General features: G+C 35.4%; 1 protein-coding gene across 5 annotated transcripts in view; it reads right to left on the bottom strand.

Moving 5' to 3' along the window:
• The window catches only part of DPH6 (diphthamine biosynthesis 6), a 439,826-nt gene that overhangs the window by 126,358 nt on the left and 295,769 nt on the right, over positions 1 to 17,699 (bottom strand). The window contains exon 13 of one of the 5 annotated variants that reach the window (XR_008417123.1): positions 17,080 to 17,291. The exons of the other annotated variants lie outside the window; for them this stretch is intronic. The gene's annotated coding sequence lies outside the window, so the exon portion shown is untranslated. Of the gene's footprint in view, positions 1 to 17,079; positions 17,292 to 17,699 lie in introns of those variants that run through there. 5 annotated transcript variants of the gene reach the window in all.

Here is a 17,699-nt window from a genome sequence, read left to right as displayed (position 1 = left end):
GTTGCACTTGTATGTTTTCATTTAAACTTCACAGTAACAGTATGTTGAAATACTATTAATATAAACCATTTTACGGAAGAGGAAACTAAGGCTTAGGGAGGAGAAAGTCAAAAGTTTGGGTAAACAAATACCAAAGTCTTGCAGGCACTGAATCCACTTTCAAAGCAAGAGAAGTGGATTCAAGTATGGGAGATAAGGAAACATTTAGACAGCAGGCTAAAATGCCCTTTTATCCACACATGACTGTCTTAAGTCTATAGATCCAGTTTCTTATAATGGGCTGTGAGCAGGTCTGATACTCAGTCAGTATTTACAGGTAAGGCTCCACAGATTATTAAAATATTTTAAATTAAGAAAAATTTAATGTTTATTTATTTTTGGGAGACAGAGAGAGAGCACGAGCAGGGAATTATTAAAATATTTTAAAACTCCCCAAAAGGTTGGTAAAAGTGTCTGCCATGCTGGCTTCTCACCTAAGATGCCTTTGGGATAGCAAAAAAAGAGTTAATACTCTGGTTTGCAGAAATCTGCTCTAACTCTGACTAGTTGATGCCTGTGCCAGTCAGTCTCTCAAAGCCTTCCCTCCTGGGTACGGTCAGCGGCTCCTACAGGGATGTCTACAGATTGACTGGCCCTTGTCCCTTCTGTAGCTCTGGGAACTTAAGTCTCCATGGGAATTTGGCTCTGACGGAGCCAAGGCGAGAAAAAGAACCCAGAAGTGTGGGTTGGTTGGTGGGCCACGAGTGGGTGCTACAGTAGATGTTAAATATTTTACTGTCATCTCTGAATTGAAGAGTAGGAGAGAAATTCAAGTATTGATAAAATGAGATATCCTTTATTTAATAGAATAGGGCTCTAAATCACATTTTAATGGAATCCACAGGGAAAAAATAAAAACTTCTTTCCAAATGCAAACATGAAATCTAAGGTAAGACAGTGTAAACATTTCTCAAAAAGAATAACAAGAATATTGGGCTATGCTGAAGAGATCATGAAATAAATTCACCACAGGTGAAAATAGATTATGGTGTCAGAAACTCCGCCACTTCTGGTAAAGAGATAAAAATCCCTCTGCTTTGGCAATTAGTTATTTTTGTGGACCAATATTTATCATGTACCTCATTGGGTAGAATCTTTGGTAGAGATTTTAAGCTTATTAAAAAGGTGAAGTTCTTAAATCCAGTAAGGTTCCAATTATTCATTAGCCAGAAAAGCTTTATAGTGTATTGCCCTATCCATTTGGGGGGGTGGGGGGTGGGTAGCTGTGTGGCAGGGTACTTATGCTGAGGAAGGAGAAATGGCAATGAGTTGAGAACAAGATATTAGCACAATATCTTTCTGGGTAGCTGATCTATAGAATAAGCTTGTAACAATTTATGCATTCTTTGACTCTGAAACTTGGTGGTGGCTTTCTGCCATATTTGAGCTTGCTTTGTAAGGCACTTGACAATGTGTTGAAAAGAGGTTTGCTGAGTTATTTGTGTCCTTGCCTTTTTTTCCACACCACCAGTAAGTAAACTCTTAAGGGTTGAGATAGCATTGACGCTTAAGTGTCCATTGGAAGGATCTGAATTTATAGCATCATTTCTAAGAAAACTGCATTTTGAGTTCAGGCAACTAACTTGTAAGCAAAGTCTGGGAAACACATTCAGGTAAATTGGTTACCACTTGAAAGTATTACCATCTTCAACTAAGTCAACTTTAAATCAAACATCTCTTTGGGATTCTCGAATGAATTCCCTATTGTTTTTATACTTTTAAATTTTTTGCAATTATACAAGGAACTCACAACTTGGTTAGTACTAAAGATTAAATTGCACTGGACTTTACTCTTCAAAGGCACACACAAAGAATTGCTGGACTCAGTCACATTAATTCTTGTGAACACAGTCCTCTAAAATACAAGAAATGTTAATACTATAATTCACAGTAGAGCCCTGCAATCTTTAATGTAATAAAATGCAACCCAAAACTCATAGGACTGGAAGAATATTGCTGTCTAGTGTTGAAATGGATCATTTAAAAAATTGGAACTAAGTGCTGAACAGGGAAATCCACAATAAAAATGGCAGCAGTAAAGGGAAAAAGCAGCTTTCATAAAGAATGTCAACATTTCCTTTCATATGGATGCTTCTGCTAAAATATGTTAATCTGATCATTTTGACTTACTGGTTTTGCTTAATATTTACAAAAGGCCAATCATGTAGAATTTTACATCTTATAGTAGACATTCCATGGACTTCTACTATAATATCCACCCCTCAAAAAAGAGGAAAAAATACTGATGAATGGTTGTGGCCCTGGATATGAGTACTATAAAAATGAGATAAGATGGTAACACACTCCTTTTGTAAAGCCCAACTAGAACTTTAAAAGGTGGCAAAGAATCTTATTTTACACATGGAAAATGGATACGTGCCTGAAGTATATGCAATCATCCTATCTCTAGGGTTTCTAGGCATTTCAGAATATTTTTTGAATTAAGGCACATTACCATAGCAAGCAATTGTGTGTTATCCCCATAAAAGCAGTTTTCCTTGACCACTGACCTGAGAAATAGCTAACTGAAGTTCTCTGATGTTTACCGTAAAGATAGTGAAGAGCCAAGTGACCTCCTAAAAATGCAAATGGAAGAAATTTTTCTCAGCTTTCAGCATCATTCATTCATTCTGGAAATAGTTATTAAATCTCTAGAAATACCGGGGCTTCACCTGAGTGGCCAGTTTGTTTTTATCTCATTGACATTATGGATTCTTTCACTGACTGCATTCCCTTTTTTGCATAGACTGCTAGAAAGCTCAGAGCCAAATCTGACAAGGACATAAAACTTTATGGCACATATTTTTATTAAAAAAAAAAACAAACCTAAACTCAACCCCTGCTGGTTTCATTTTATCGTAAGAAACAAACATTTAGTGAGCACGATAAATGAACCAGGTACTCTACTTGGGTTTTCTTTTTCTAATTTCTATATTTAATAAAGACAATTTTTTTCATATTTTATATACTTTTCTAAGCTATCGAATATAGAATACTAGGCTCCTAATTTTTAAGGGTACAGATTGCAGCCATAAGACCACGCTTCTCCAAACTAGAGAATTAACTTGCCTCAGTTCCTGGCAAGAAGGATGGTTTTCTATAAATTCCAATCACATCATATGGTTTGGTGCAAAATGAACTATCTATATGCATGAAGCTAATTGCTTAATAGCCCTTCTAGCATATGCTTTCTGAAAAAAAATGTACACACACATACACATACAACAAATGTACTTGGTGGAATCCTTTGCTTAAAGGTCTCTGGAATCTTAGCAGAAAGTTGTAAGCAAACCAAGAAACTTGCATGCAAAATTATTCATTTATTCTACTCTTTTAATCACGTGCAAGTCAGGAAGAGCTATTCATCTTGGAAAACTGTCTGGCTATTCTTTCTTTTAAAAGCAATTTCCTCAGGTGAGCAAATATGAAATGTGTTAAGTTCTTCTTGAAGGATACCAAAGATGTACCTTCCTATATTCTGAAAGTAACAGCAAACATAATGGGATCTGAAATCTTTATTTGAAAAGTCATCATGGAAGAAAGTTGCCTGCTCAAAATTCTTAAAAGTTGAATATAGGTAATATACCACCGTAAGTACAACAGGGAGGTGATTGTAAAAAATATAAATGCATTCCTATAAAATAACACTCCAAATAGCTTTAAATATAGAAATTAAAAAAAAATTATTATTCTTTTGATAGAATGACATAACATAATTTAATGCTTTAGGTGTTCTATTTTAAAGATATATACATATATGTGTATATATATTAATATTAATGTATATTTTAAATATATATACATATATTATTTAATATATAAATATATATATATATATATATATATATATATATATATATATTTATTTATTTATTTATAAGTAGGCTTCACACCCAGCATGGGGCCCCACATGGAGCTTGAACTCACAACTCTGAGATCAAGACCTAAGCTGAAATCAAGAGTCAGAAGCTTAACCAACTGAGCCACCCAGGTACTCCTTAATTTAAGCTCTAGTTTTAAAAGACCTTGCCTAAGAAGCTCAGTCAAAAGCCAAGATTCAACATCTTAGTTATAGTATAATCAGCTCCCTCAGAGTTTGATGCAGAAAGCAATGCAACTTGTATCATGGAGGTGAGAACTACCTCTTAATCATTTCTGTTCTAATTCATTTCTAAATGAATACCTGACACAGTGGTGGAAAATCAGTAAACATTCAATAAATGGCATTGGTTGAATAAATAAATAAGTGAAATGGTCAAAGACTGTTAGAGATGGAAGAGAATATTATTTTTAAAGAAAACGGAGGTCACAGTTGGTTTAACTGCCATTCATTTTAACTTGTGGCTGAGAGAAAAACAGTAAGGACTAGAACCCAACTTTCTTGACTTCCGGATCAATTATTTTTCATGTTATTATGTTTTCAGTATAAACTGAGGATGACAAATTGCCAAGCTTTTATGTGGAGAGCCCTGTGTCATAGAGAAGAATGGAATAACTACAACATCGGCTGAATACAATTCAGTGAAATGCTGAGCATAAATGACCCTGAGGGGAAGAAGATCCTCTCTCAACAGAACAGGACCATGCTCAGTGGGTGGCAGGAGGGGTATGGGTATATAATAGAAGAAAGAGAAAAAAAAATACACTTCTTAAAACGAAGGCACCAAGACTTGAAGAAGGGTAAGGGTCCGACATTGTGACACCATTACAACGTAGACTCCAGGGAGCTGTTTTAACGAAAAATGATTCCCTGAGAATTAGATGTTGAGTCATTCAAAGGAGAGGTGGAGGAGAATGGTTTCTGTTTCTCCACTGGAGAAGTTTTGGGCTCCTCAAAAGAAATAAGATTCCAAGCAAGGGAGAACTTGTAAGCCAAATGCCCAGAGATGCTCTGGAAAACAAAGAAAGAATAGAACCTATTTGACAATAGGTGGCATGGTGCTATAGTTTAAGTGAGGCGGGGGGGGGTTAAATTTCCAAAACCAGAAAGTCCCCTAGGAAGATTACAGGGCTAGCATGGCAAAAAGGAAGGAAGTAAGACATTTCTCTGGTGTTTTCAGTTCTTGCCTTGTGTACTATCCTACATCTTCCTAGGTTAAATTAAAAGAGGATTGTTTTTGGTGTTTTTTTTGAGAGAGAGGGAGAGAGAGAGAGAGAGAGAGAATGTGTGTCTGTGAGTTGGGGAGTGGGGCAGAAGGAGAGGGAGAAAGAATCCCCTTGATCTCATGTGGGACTTGATCTCATGACCCTGAGATCATGATCTGAGCTGAAATCAATAGTTGGGCACCAACTGACTGAGCCACCCAGGCACCCACAAAAGATGGGTGGGATATTTTTAATTGGTTCAAATTAGATACTAGATAATCCAAAAATTGGCATTCCTTAATTAGCTTGTACCCTTAAAAAATGACTAACATGGAAAGAAAAAGATTATTTGAAAGGACCAATTCATTAATATTTTTGCAAATAGATGAGTTTTGAATTGATTAGTTATTTCTTTAGTCAAATATTTATTGCATGCCTACTATGTATTACACATTATGCCAGGGTGCCTGCCTGGCTCAGTCGGAAGAATGTGTGACTCTTGATCTCAGGGTTGTGAGTTTAAGCCCCACATTCGGTGTAGAGATTACTTAAAAAAAAAAAAAGAGAGAGAAACCATTATGCTAAGTGCTGGAAATATAATGGTGAGCATTGCTGTATGCCCTCTGCTTATAGAGGTTATTCTAAGTGTACATTACAAAAGGAAAAGGAAAACAACAACAAAACTGTATCTTATTTAAAAAAATTTTTTTTCTAATGCTCATTTATTTGAGAGAGACAGAGTGCGAGTGGGAGAGGGGCAGAAAGAGAGAGGGAGACGCAGAATCCAAAGCAGGCTCCAGGCTCTGAGCTGTCAGCACAGAGCCTGATGGCAGGCTTGAACTCACAGACTAGGAGATCATGACCTGAGCTAAGTCGGATGCTTAACTGACTGAGCGACCCAGGCGCCCTGAAAATTGTATCTTGAGGCAAGTCTGGAATTATTTTATGCTAATAAATTTGATGCTAATAAACAAATTTTATAATATTTGTTATGTGCAGGGATAACATGATGGCTACTTTAAAATCCAAGGACAAAAAGTTTTGCTTTTCTGATTACATAATATACTATAATTGAAGAAAGAAACTGCAAATTACAAAAAGTATAAAGAAGAAAATTAAAATCATCTGTAATCTGATCAACATTCCCTGCCCCTGCCCTCCCCCCCCCTTTTTTTTTTTTTACCATTTTTATCATTCTAGTATAATTCCTACCAGTTTATATGTATGTATGTGTGTGTGTATGTATATATATGTATATATACATACACACACATACACACGCATGTACATACACACACATGTATTTTACTTGACTAAACTCATATTGCATAAATATTTTCAATTTTTTCTATTTTATGAGCATTTCTATGCAATTAAAACTCCTTAAAAATTATGTTTAATGTCTGAATTCTATTGTATCATTCTTTTTTTTCTTTCCAAATTCCAGCCAAATCTTTTACTATCATTCACTGAATAGCCCATCCTGTCTACATTATTAGGAGTTTCTGTCGTATTTGGTTCATAGAAATGTAGAGTTAATTTTATGTTTATCTCTCACATTTTACTAATCTGGCTGCAGCTGTACCAAGCCATCCTAAACATGGTAGTGTTAGAAAAATATTTTCATATTTAATACATCATATCTCTTCTTATTAATACTTTTTAAATTGTCCTTTGCCATTTTGATTCCTAAACAGTTTATTTTTTTTTAATTTTTTTTATACATTTATTTACTTTTGAGAGAGAGACCAAGACAGAGCGCGAGTCGGGGAGGGGCAGAGAGAGAGGGAGACACAGAATCCGAAGCAGGCTCCAGGCTCTGAGCTGTCAGCACAGAGCCCGACGCAGGGCTTGAACCCACAAACCCTGAGATCATGACCTGAGCCGAAGTCAGACACCCAATTCTGAGCCACCGACTGAGCCACCCAGGCATCCTGATTCCTAAACACTTTAGAACAGCTTTTTCATGTTTCTAAAATAATCCCACTAGAATTCTGACTGATGTGTTACAGTTATGTCTGTACGTTGAATGCCGTCTTACAATAGTCCTATTAAGAAGCATAACTCTTGACGCTTATCTGTCTCCCTGTATATTACACAGGAAAGTACTGTAATTCTTTCTAGACAGGGGTCTTGTGTAATTTTTAAGAATGTTACCAGTTATTTAATAGTTGTGATTATTATGTGATCTTATTTTCCCTCTTCCCCACCCACAAATCAAGATATTATTGGAGGATGAAAAATTTAAAAATATATTCTTTATTTGTATCATGCCATCTTAATTAATTTTCTTTTTAGTTCAAGAAGTTTTCCCAGTTGATTTACTTGGATTTCTCCATGTGAGAATGAGCTCAACACAAATATACATATGTGTAAGGCAGGAGTCTGCAAATGTATTAGAAAAAGTTATATCAGGCAATTCCCATTATCCCAATTTACTATAGTCTTCCGAAACAGGATGAGTAAGCCCTGGGCAATTTTAGGTATGTTTGATCTAAATTACATTGTATGTGATTATACATTTCATGATAATGACAATTTGCTCTCCTTTTTTCTAAAGCATCTTAGTAGTTCAGTGCCTTACTGAATTTGTCTAGAACTTCCAGAATAATCTTAAATTTTAGTGCTATTGTTAGCCGTCTTTGACTCGTTCCAGATATTGATGTGGTCTGTGCCTGTTATGTACAATATAGTAGCTGTTTTTGAGGTCTTCATCAAGCATATACAATGAATAGTAGCTATATTAATATATTAACTCCTACCGGTACTGGGAAGACACTTGTTTGTTTCCTAAAGTAATGTCTGGGTTTATCAGAACATTCGAGCAGGCTGCTATGCTAGCATGTGCTCCACACAAATACATGTTCACTTAGAGAGAAAGTCTGTAATCTTTTAGAAAATGTTGTATTATTTTAGCCTGTTACATTGACCCAACTTATCATTTTCTTTTGAGACAGTATAATTTAGCCTCAAGCAATCACTGGGTATGTTTTAGCACTAAAACAGTTTCTGAATATCATTTAGAGCTCAATGAACTTTATCGATATTTGCACTCTTTTGTAAAGAAACTTCCTGTAAGATCACATGATATCATCCAATGTAATACAATTTTTACATTGGTTTTCAGTAAGTGATCATTCAGTGACAGGCTGGTCCAGTTTAGCACTCACAACCAGCACAAAGAAATAATTTACTTCCTTTTGGCTTTAACAAAGCCAATGTCCTGAGAGAAAGAGAGAGAGAGAGAGAGAGAGAGAGAGAGAGAGAGCGGTCCTACTATATCTGAACACTTCAGTGAGAAAGATGGAAAATCACTTATGGGGCTCAAATAAAAAGACTGCTTCAGGGGAAAAAGGAGTCTGGAAAAATCTGCTGTGGGTACATAGCTCTGCTGAGCAATTCTTTCCCAAGTCTGTGAACAAATAAAATACAATTTTCCTCCCACTTTCCATCATGGGGATAAAAAGGAAATATCAAGATTTTTTCAAATATACATATCTCTGATTGTAAAGATTGTAAAGATTGTTAATAGTATCTCATGTGTTTCAAATGTATAATTATTTGATTCAGATGCCTTATTTTAAAAATTCATTTAAGCAATTTATGCTCTTTTCTGCCAAAGATTTCATTAGATTCACAAATAGAACAATATAGCATCGTTAAACAAGGCGTGGTAATCTTTTTCAATCCCACTGTGGAAAAATGTATAAAAAGGCAAATTATTTCTAAGCACTTCTAGGGTGCCAGTATTCTCCATTTGACCCATGTTAAATATTCTCATTACAATTACTTCAAATGAATACAAAATCTCAATTTAATCCCAACCCTAGGGAAATGAAACATACCACTCTGAGATGAAAGGCCTAATGTTACTTAGCTATTTGAATGCACTGCGTGTTCTTAGCATAGATCATAAGCAAACTCTATTTTAATAACTCAAATCATTGCACATTCACAACAATATCTAGCTACCAAATAAATGTCATAAACCTGATAATGCAGAATAAATAAACAGAAACCTGCATATTTTAACTGTTGAATTCACGGTGGAGTCCCACATGGTTCATGCCGATAATTTTCAAAACTCTTAGCTTTCTCTTAGTAACACAACCAATTATATTAATTAATCGGTAGGAGTTCATTGACAATGAAATCTAGGGCATAGCTTTTTGATAATATAACAGCACAATTTTTGTTAATGTCAGCCATCTCTTTGTATCTTTTAAAATTCTACTTTTGTGTTAATTGCCAGACTGTTGAGTAGTTTTTTGGTGGAAATTTTACATTATGTTTTCAAAAAGGAGACCTGATCTCAATTAACATTTCCTTGACAAGGTATAACAATATTGTACATCTAAATTTTTATTTATTTTGCCTTTCATTGTTGGCAATCCCCTAAGCTTGAAAACATTTTTCTTCTCTCTGATTTGACATTTGGCAAACATCAATCTTTCTTGTACTTAAATGCATCATAGTTGACAGGCTGCTTTTGTTCAAGAACTTCAGCTTATATACTGCTTTAGTACGAAACATTTATTTCTTTATTCACAGCATGATCAGTTACTATCATCCCATCTTCAAAAATTAAGTAGTAGCCTGAAAAAAACATTATATATATTTTTTTGCCTGACAAAAATGATTAAATCAAAGTCCAAATGACTAGGGACTAAATTTAGAAATTTATTATAGAGCACTTTTATATTGTTTCTTCTGTAAGAACATTACATCTTAAAAGGAAGATCAGTTGGATAAATATTCCAGGGCTCTTAAAACATTATAAAGAAAATTTGCTTCCATATAGTTCTTATTTATTTAAAACACAATTTTAATACCTTTTGTTTGCCTTTAAATAATTTTGGGCCATATGAAATACATGGAATACAAATTAAGTTCTGAGATTTAGTCTTCATGTCTTATTTTTAGGAATGTATGGTCTTTTTTGAGTGGAGAGGATGGGCCATTCTCAAAACTATAGTTGAGAGGTTTCAAGAGAAAATTCTCTAGCAAAATACAGTGAAGAGAGTCATTCATTCACTACACATATGATCAAATATTTTTAGATATTTGCTCTGTTCTAGATAGTTTTTTATTCTTTCCATCAGCGGGAAGACATAACAAACTCTCTCCAAATATACAAAATTGAAAATAAGAAAGGAAAAATAAAATCTTAAAACAACCACCAGATAACAACATAACTACATTCCAGTGTTTCTCATTTCATGATCCAAAGGAATGGCTGATGTGTCTTTCTGTCTTTGTTTCTGTCTCTCAATGTGTGAAAGAGTACCAAAGGAGGAAGGAGAGAGGGAGAAAGACAAACATCAATAATGAGAAAATTTAGAAGGGTATTGGGGCAGGGTAAAGACTGTGAATGTAGTTCAGAGTAAAAATTATTCCCAAATTTTATTGGAAAGCACTTTTATTTGTGATTCCATAAAGGAAGAAAATAAAAGTCTTTACTGCTAAAAAAAAAAAAAAAAAAAAAAAAACCAAAAAAACAAAAAACAAAAAGCAAAAAAGCAAAACAACCCATGCCTTTTATATTACTTAGATTTGATTTTTTTTTTTAAGTTTATTTTTTATTTTTGAGAAAGAGAGAGAGAGAGTGAGAGTGAAAGCATGGAAGGGGCGGGGGGGGGGGGGGCGGGAAGAGAGGATCCCAAGCAGGCTCTGCACTATCAGTGCTGAGCCCGACACGGGGCTCAAACTCATAAACCATAAGATCATGACCTGAGCCCAACTAAGATTCAGACGCTTAACCAACTGAGCCACCCAGGTGCCCCTGGACTTTGATTTTATCTTAAATGTTTATTTATTTACTTTAGAGAGAGAGAGAGAGAGATTGGAGGGGGAGGCGGATAAGAAAGAGCAAGCATGGATGGAAGAGGGGCCGAGAGAGGGAGAGAGCGAGAATCCCAAGCAAGATCCACTCTGTTAACACAGAGCCTGATGCGGGGCTCAAACCCATGAACTGTGAAATCATAATGTGAGGCCAAATCATGAGTCAGATGCTTAACTGACTGAGCCACCTAAGTGCCCCTAAACTTTGATTTTTTTTTTTAAAGGAACAGTAAATATGAGTAGAATTCCATATCACTTCAATTAGTGCTAGTCTTTTCCTTGGTTTATTATTGGTCCTAAGATTTCTATCAGGATATTGTCTATGCCATTTTAATCAGTGCTTCTGAAACTGTCCTAAAGTGTTGGAGAAATTTGGAATCGTCAGGGTGTATTTGGTTCATTTGTATTTGCTAGCGCAGTAGGAATACAAGTAGTGTTTTGCTCTAAATCATATGGCAGACAGTCTTTTTTTTTTTTTAATTTTTTTTTTAACGTTTATTTATTTTTGAGACAGAGAGAGAGACAGAGCATGAACAGGGGAGGGGCAGAGAGAGAGGGAGACACAGAATGGGAAGCAGGCTCCAGGCTCTGAGCCATCAGCCCAGAGCCCGACGCGGGGCTCGAACTCACGGACCGGCAAGATCGTGACCTGAGCTGAAGTCAAACGCTTAACCGACTGAGCCACCCAGGCGCCCCCAGACAGTCTATCTTTAATGGGATATGTCTAAGTTATCTTATCCTCTTCTTGCCTCACTGAATGCTCTTACATAGTTTTGACTAAATAAACCTTGGTCAACTTATTCTTTCAATATGATTACATAGTCTGTATCTATAGGAACTTTCTTAAAAGATTGACCTTATCAAACTTTAGCTTAAAGTTTCTATTTGATTCATGGGATCACACTATAACTTTGAAAATATATATATAACTAAACTCTATGTTTCCAAATGTTTGTAGATGTACAGCGTCGTACCTTATTAATCAACCAGCAAACATCGAACTCTCGGTATGTGTAAGGCAGTTAGCTAGATACTGGGAATTTAGTGATGTCAGTCAGGAGTGCAGGTAACTTGATAAATTTTTAGCTAAATATAAAAGGCTTTAGTTTTTATGTTTTTGTAATTTTTTTCACAGTAATAAATTTACAAATTAAAAAAAATGCGATTGGACAATGTGTCCTGAATTTTAGTTTGAAACATAGTCACTACTCTTAAAGAATTTATATTATTTTCTCAATAAAATAGCAAGTTATCTGGAGGTACGATCAGAGACCTCCTAGCAGTGTTTAAATACATATAGACTTGCTTCAGATTCTGTGTCTCCCTCTCTCTCTGCCCCTCCCCAACTCATGCTCTCTCTCTCTCTCTCTCAAAAAGAAATAAACATTAAAAAAATAATAAATACATAGTAGACTTTCAACAGTAGGGATTGATAGCATTTTAAAAATAAAACAATGGCAATAGAAGTTTGGGAATGACTCAAACTATCATTTTTTTACTCTGCAGTTGCAAAAGTAAAGCTTGACTATATGCATTCAGTAAGCATTTAAACAATACAAAAGTATACACAGTAAAAAGTGAAGACCTCTTTCCCACTGGATTTCATCTATTTCTACTAGTGCAGGTGTGATTTTGGAATGAAGTTCAACATTTGTGAGGCCAGTGCATTAACTATACTATACCAGCAGTAACCCTTCTTAAAATGACTCAATTTTCAAATTGAGAAAATGAAATATAATTAGAACTTGAATCATACCATTCATCATTCTGTCCTTATGTTCACACTTATATTAGGACATAATTTTAGGAAATCTATTGGGGGTAGAAATTTGTGCAAGAGGCAAATGTATAGAGAGTCTTAAAGACTAGCCCTTTCCTCTCTGCCTCCCACTGGAGGTGATGTTGGGGAAGGACTGTTATGGAATCTGTACTTCATTCACTTCAGGGATCCTATCTTTAACTTACTGTCTGCTCCAAATACTGTGTTCAGCCTTAAAATCCTCAGTATTGAACTGATGGCTTGGTCAGAAATCAGATAAACACAAAGGCTTATAAAGAAAAATGTCCATCATGTAAAATAAAGTATTAACTGGAAGGTAATTAACGCTACAATTCACACAGTGATATAATTAAATGGAATACATGGTAACTGAATAAATTACTTAATTTGCCTGTTACTGTAGAAATTAAAGTATTAAAATTCAGAAGTCAGAGTCCCTGCAATAACATTATACAATAAATATTTGGAATATTTCCATCTATCAATAATGCCATCTGTCCTATCAATACAAATGGACTACAACCCATATGGCTCCTTTCCCCATTGATTACTCTGATGAATGAGATAGCAAAACCACTCATAAAACCATCATATTATATGACACTGTCATTAAAAAGATATGGAGAAAGGAAAAACACAAGATGATACTTAATTTGAAACTGTCAAGTCAATTTAGTAAAGTTTTAACAACCAACACTATGATCCTAAAAAGTACCAGCATGTTGAATAATATTATGTCAGTCTGTACTCTCCTAGCACCTTCAGAGAAAACAAAAGAACCAAGAAATTTCTGGAAAGCGTATAATAGCTTATTATGATATGTTCATATTACTAATTATTCCAGTAAGAACATACTCAAATATCCTTTTAGGCATAGGTAATTAAATTAAAAACACTTTTCTTTCACTTTATAGAAAATTATAAAATGATCATTTAACTTCTGATAGCAAGTCATTTTTATTTTTATTTTTTTATTTTTATTTTATTTATTTTTGTTTTTAGCAAGTCATTTTTATTTATTTTTATTTTTTAAAAAATTTTTAACACTTATTCGTTTTTGAGAGACAGAGAGACAGAGCATGAGCGGGCTAGGGGCAGAGAGAGGGAGACACAGAATCTGAAATAGGTTCCAGGCTCTGAACTGTCAGCACAGAGCCTAACGCGGGTCTCGAACTCAAGGACCGTGAGCTCATGACCTGAGCTGAAGTCGGACACTCAACTGACTGAGCCACCCAGGGGACCCAGCAAGTCATTTTTAAAGCAAAAACTAGGTACATTCCTTTTATATCTTGGAATACTGGCCATAAGTGTCAACTCTGCAAAATAATCTTTCCCAAACTTTTTTCTTCTTCACTCTAAATGCACTCTTACAACAGCAAAATAATTACATACAATGATTCTGTAACAAAGTATTATAAGCAGTGCCCAAACTGACACTAACTAAGCAGGACACTAAATACCACTAACTGGAATACTCAAATTTTCTGTTTGATATGGTAATTTGCATTACACTTAGTTGTAAAGTGGGCACGGTTGGCATGCTTAGAAATTACCTTTACCAGTATTTATTTGGCCCCTTAGCCTCACTGAAAATACTGCCCAATCTTCTCTTGGTGAAACTTTTTGAAAATTGGGACTTACATCTGTGGATAAGTGAGAAGAAATACATTATGACTAAATATTTTAATTCTATATTAAAACTGAAGTTTAGCTTATATAATTTAAATTTTTATATCATCTTATTTTTAGCTTACATTGAATACCAAATGAAGCCACTAGGGGCGGGGTGGGGGGGAATCTGTGAAATAGCTCAAATTCAAATGTGTCAGCCACAGCAAAAATTAAATAAAGCACAAATCCAGGAAATATTTTCCCTACCAATTGAAAGTGACTTTTATAAGAATGCTACAGACCCCCGTAGTCACGAGGAAGAGGGAGGGCTCTCAGATACTTGAGCTTTAGACCCTGCTGGGTTCGGAGAAACTTCAAGTGTAACAATCAAAGTAAGAGGCAGCTAGTACAGACTGTTGGCAAACTCTACCTTTTATCAGGTGTGGAATGAGCAGGCTCATTCATGGAAGACAAGGCATCTTCAAAGCAAAGTTTGCTAAATCCTTAACAGGCAACATCTAAGCAAACACTTCTACCTCTACAAATATGAAAGCATGTGATTTTAAGAGAGATTTCAAGTTTGGGATTATTATCTGTTACTGTACCAAAGCTACTTGATTTTAATTGTATCTTTCCATTATATTTTAACATCTGGCAGTGTGAGGCTTTTTTTTTTTTTTTATTCTTCCTCCTCTCCTCCTTTATATCTTTCTTTCTCCTTTAGTTTCTTTTTCTGGTAAAAATTTCCAGGCTATTTTTGCCTGCTTTGTTCTTCCAAATCTGCTTCAGAATCATTGTGTTAAGTACATTCCTTATGAGATTTGATTTTAACGAAATAACGTTTATTTTAAAAATAAAAACTATTTAAAACCATATATCTTTAAATAATTTCCATTCAGAAACGTGGTGTATCTTATGAATTTTTTAAAACATTTTTTTTAATGTTTATTCATTTCTGGGAGGGAGAGAGACAGAGCACGAGTGGGAGAGGGGCAGAGAGAGCGGGAGACACAGAACCCGAAGCAGGCTCCAGGCTCTGAGCTGTCAGCACAGAGTCTAATGCGGGGCTCAAACCCACAAACTGTGAGATCATGACCTGAGCTGAAGTGGACACTTAACTGACAGTGGCTCACCTCTTATAAAGGCACCCCTCTTCTAAATTTTTTAAAGCTTCATCCTGCCATAAAGATTTACGGTTTTCTTCATAGAAGAAACCTAAAATATATTTTTAAGTTTATTTGTTTTTGAGAGAGAGAGTGTGTGTAAGTGTGGGTGAGGTACAGAAAGAGAGAGAGGGAGGGAGGGAGGGAGAGAGAGAGAGAGAGAGAGAGAGAGAGAGAGAGAGAGAGAGAATCCCAAGCAGGCTCTGTGCTCAGCGTGGAGCCCAAATTGGGGCTCGATCTCATGACTATGAGATCATGACCTGAGCGGAAACCAAGAGTCAGTCACTCAACAGATTGAGCCACCCAGACACCCCTAGGTCCTAACATTTCTTATAATTTTTGAAGACTACTGTGCATGTTGTCTTTTTTCCTCCATTATCTTTTTAAATTGGTTACTCCTGATATTTAGAAAGTAAAAGATTTTTTCATATTTCCTTATCACCGAAAAACCTTATTAAGCTCTAAACAAACTAAAACTCTTACTAGCTTTACTGGTTGTTCATCCATCTCAGAGATTTACTAGGGAAATAATAATACCACTGCAAATAACAATGGCATTGCCAATGTAGCTTTAAATATTAGCAGAGAACAGATTCTTAGAAGTTCTTTCTAGAATAAATTCCAACCATCAGCTTAAACTACTACTTATTTAAAAACTTCTTATATTTATTTATTTATTTATTTATTTATTTATTTATTTATTTATTGGGGGGAAAGAGAGAGAGTGTGCACAAGCAGGGGAGGGGCAGAGAGAAGGAGAGACAGAATCCCAAGCATGCTCCACACCATCAGAGCAGAGCCCGATGCAGGGCTCAGACTCACAATCTATCATGGACCTGAGCGATATCATGGACCTGAGCTGAGATCAAGAGTTGGATGCTTAATCGACTGCGCCACCCAGGCACCCCTTCTATTTATTTTAAATATTCATTCCTTTCTGATGATACAATAGTATAAATAATTGTGCATTCTAAATTCAGTATATTTCAGAAACGGCTTTTGGATGTCTGTGGGATAACTAAAAGTTACCACCTTAAACCAAGATACAGCTCTTATGCTGAAGAATATCATCTCTGTTACATATTTTAGAAGAATAGATAGAAAAGGCCATTTTCAAATGTCTCTGGAGAAATAAGATAAAACTCACCCCAAGAGAATATGATATCAGAAAGATAAACCCCCATTTCCAGAGAGGACAGTGTGCCATATGGACAGAAGTGTTTCTAAACAGAGTAGTTTTTCAATGTTTTCTGAGAGCTCTAAGCTGCTCTTAAATGAATCTTAACTTACTGCTTTGGAGAATTAAGATAAAGTTAGTGATGACTATAACTTCCTATTAAGCAATTTTCTTTCTCAATTGTGCACAGCCACTTATGCAGCAGAACATAACAGCTCAATCAAATCTCATTATGCCAGATTTAGTTCGAAGCGTTATGAAATGCACAGAGAATGACTTGATATTGTCTGAAGAAAACCTTTTCATGAATTGCTCCTTTGGAGACCAGAAATAGAACAGATACTGTAGGTACCTTCTTATGTGTTCTGAAGTTCTTCAGCCAGGAATCCAGAGCAGTTGCCATGAACTTGGTGCTTGTTATGTAACAGTGAGCCCTGAGAACGTGGGGAAGCCCAGTGTCTCTATGCGTGGCCTCCAGAATTTGCAGGGTATGGTGTAGGGACAAGGAAGCTTCTGCTCATGTTCCACCACTCATAAGTTTCATTGTGCAAAGTGTTAGTGCAATTTGCCCAGCAAGGCACAGGACTTCTCCAACCTAAAACAGGTAAGGAAATTAAGGACCAAAGTAAGAAAATAGACTCTTTCCTCACTAAAGGTATTTCTGAGTTCTTACTCTACTGGGAAAAAGATAATAATAATAATAATAATAATAATAATAATACCCACTTTGGTGAGTTATTCTACAGATTAGAAGTAATGTATATACAAAATTTGTTTTATAGGGTTTAGGCTCAGAGCAGCAATTGATATATGCTAGTCATCGTTATTACTTCCAAATTAGGACTTCAAACCTAATAGGTGAAGCTCTCAGTAATTAACTACTGTATGTGTTTTACAGGGTGAAAAAAAATATGAGGATGAAAAGTCTTATACATTGAGCAGGAAAAGAAAAAAGTTCTCTGGGTATATATGATTAACACTTTAAAAATATAATATGTGTCTT

This window comes from Panthera pardus, unplaced genomic scaffold (assembly GCF_024362965.1).
Source record: "Panthera pardus isolate Hobbes unplaced genomic scaffold, ASM2436296v1 HiC_scaffold_24, whole genome shotgun sequence".
Lineage (NCBI taxonomy): Eukaryota > Metazoa > Chordata > Mammalia > Carnivora > Felidae > Panthera > Panthera pardus.
The sequence above is the reverse complement of the archived record's forward strand: the minus strand, read 5'-3'. Positions and strand labels throughout refer to the sequence as shown.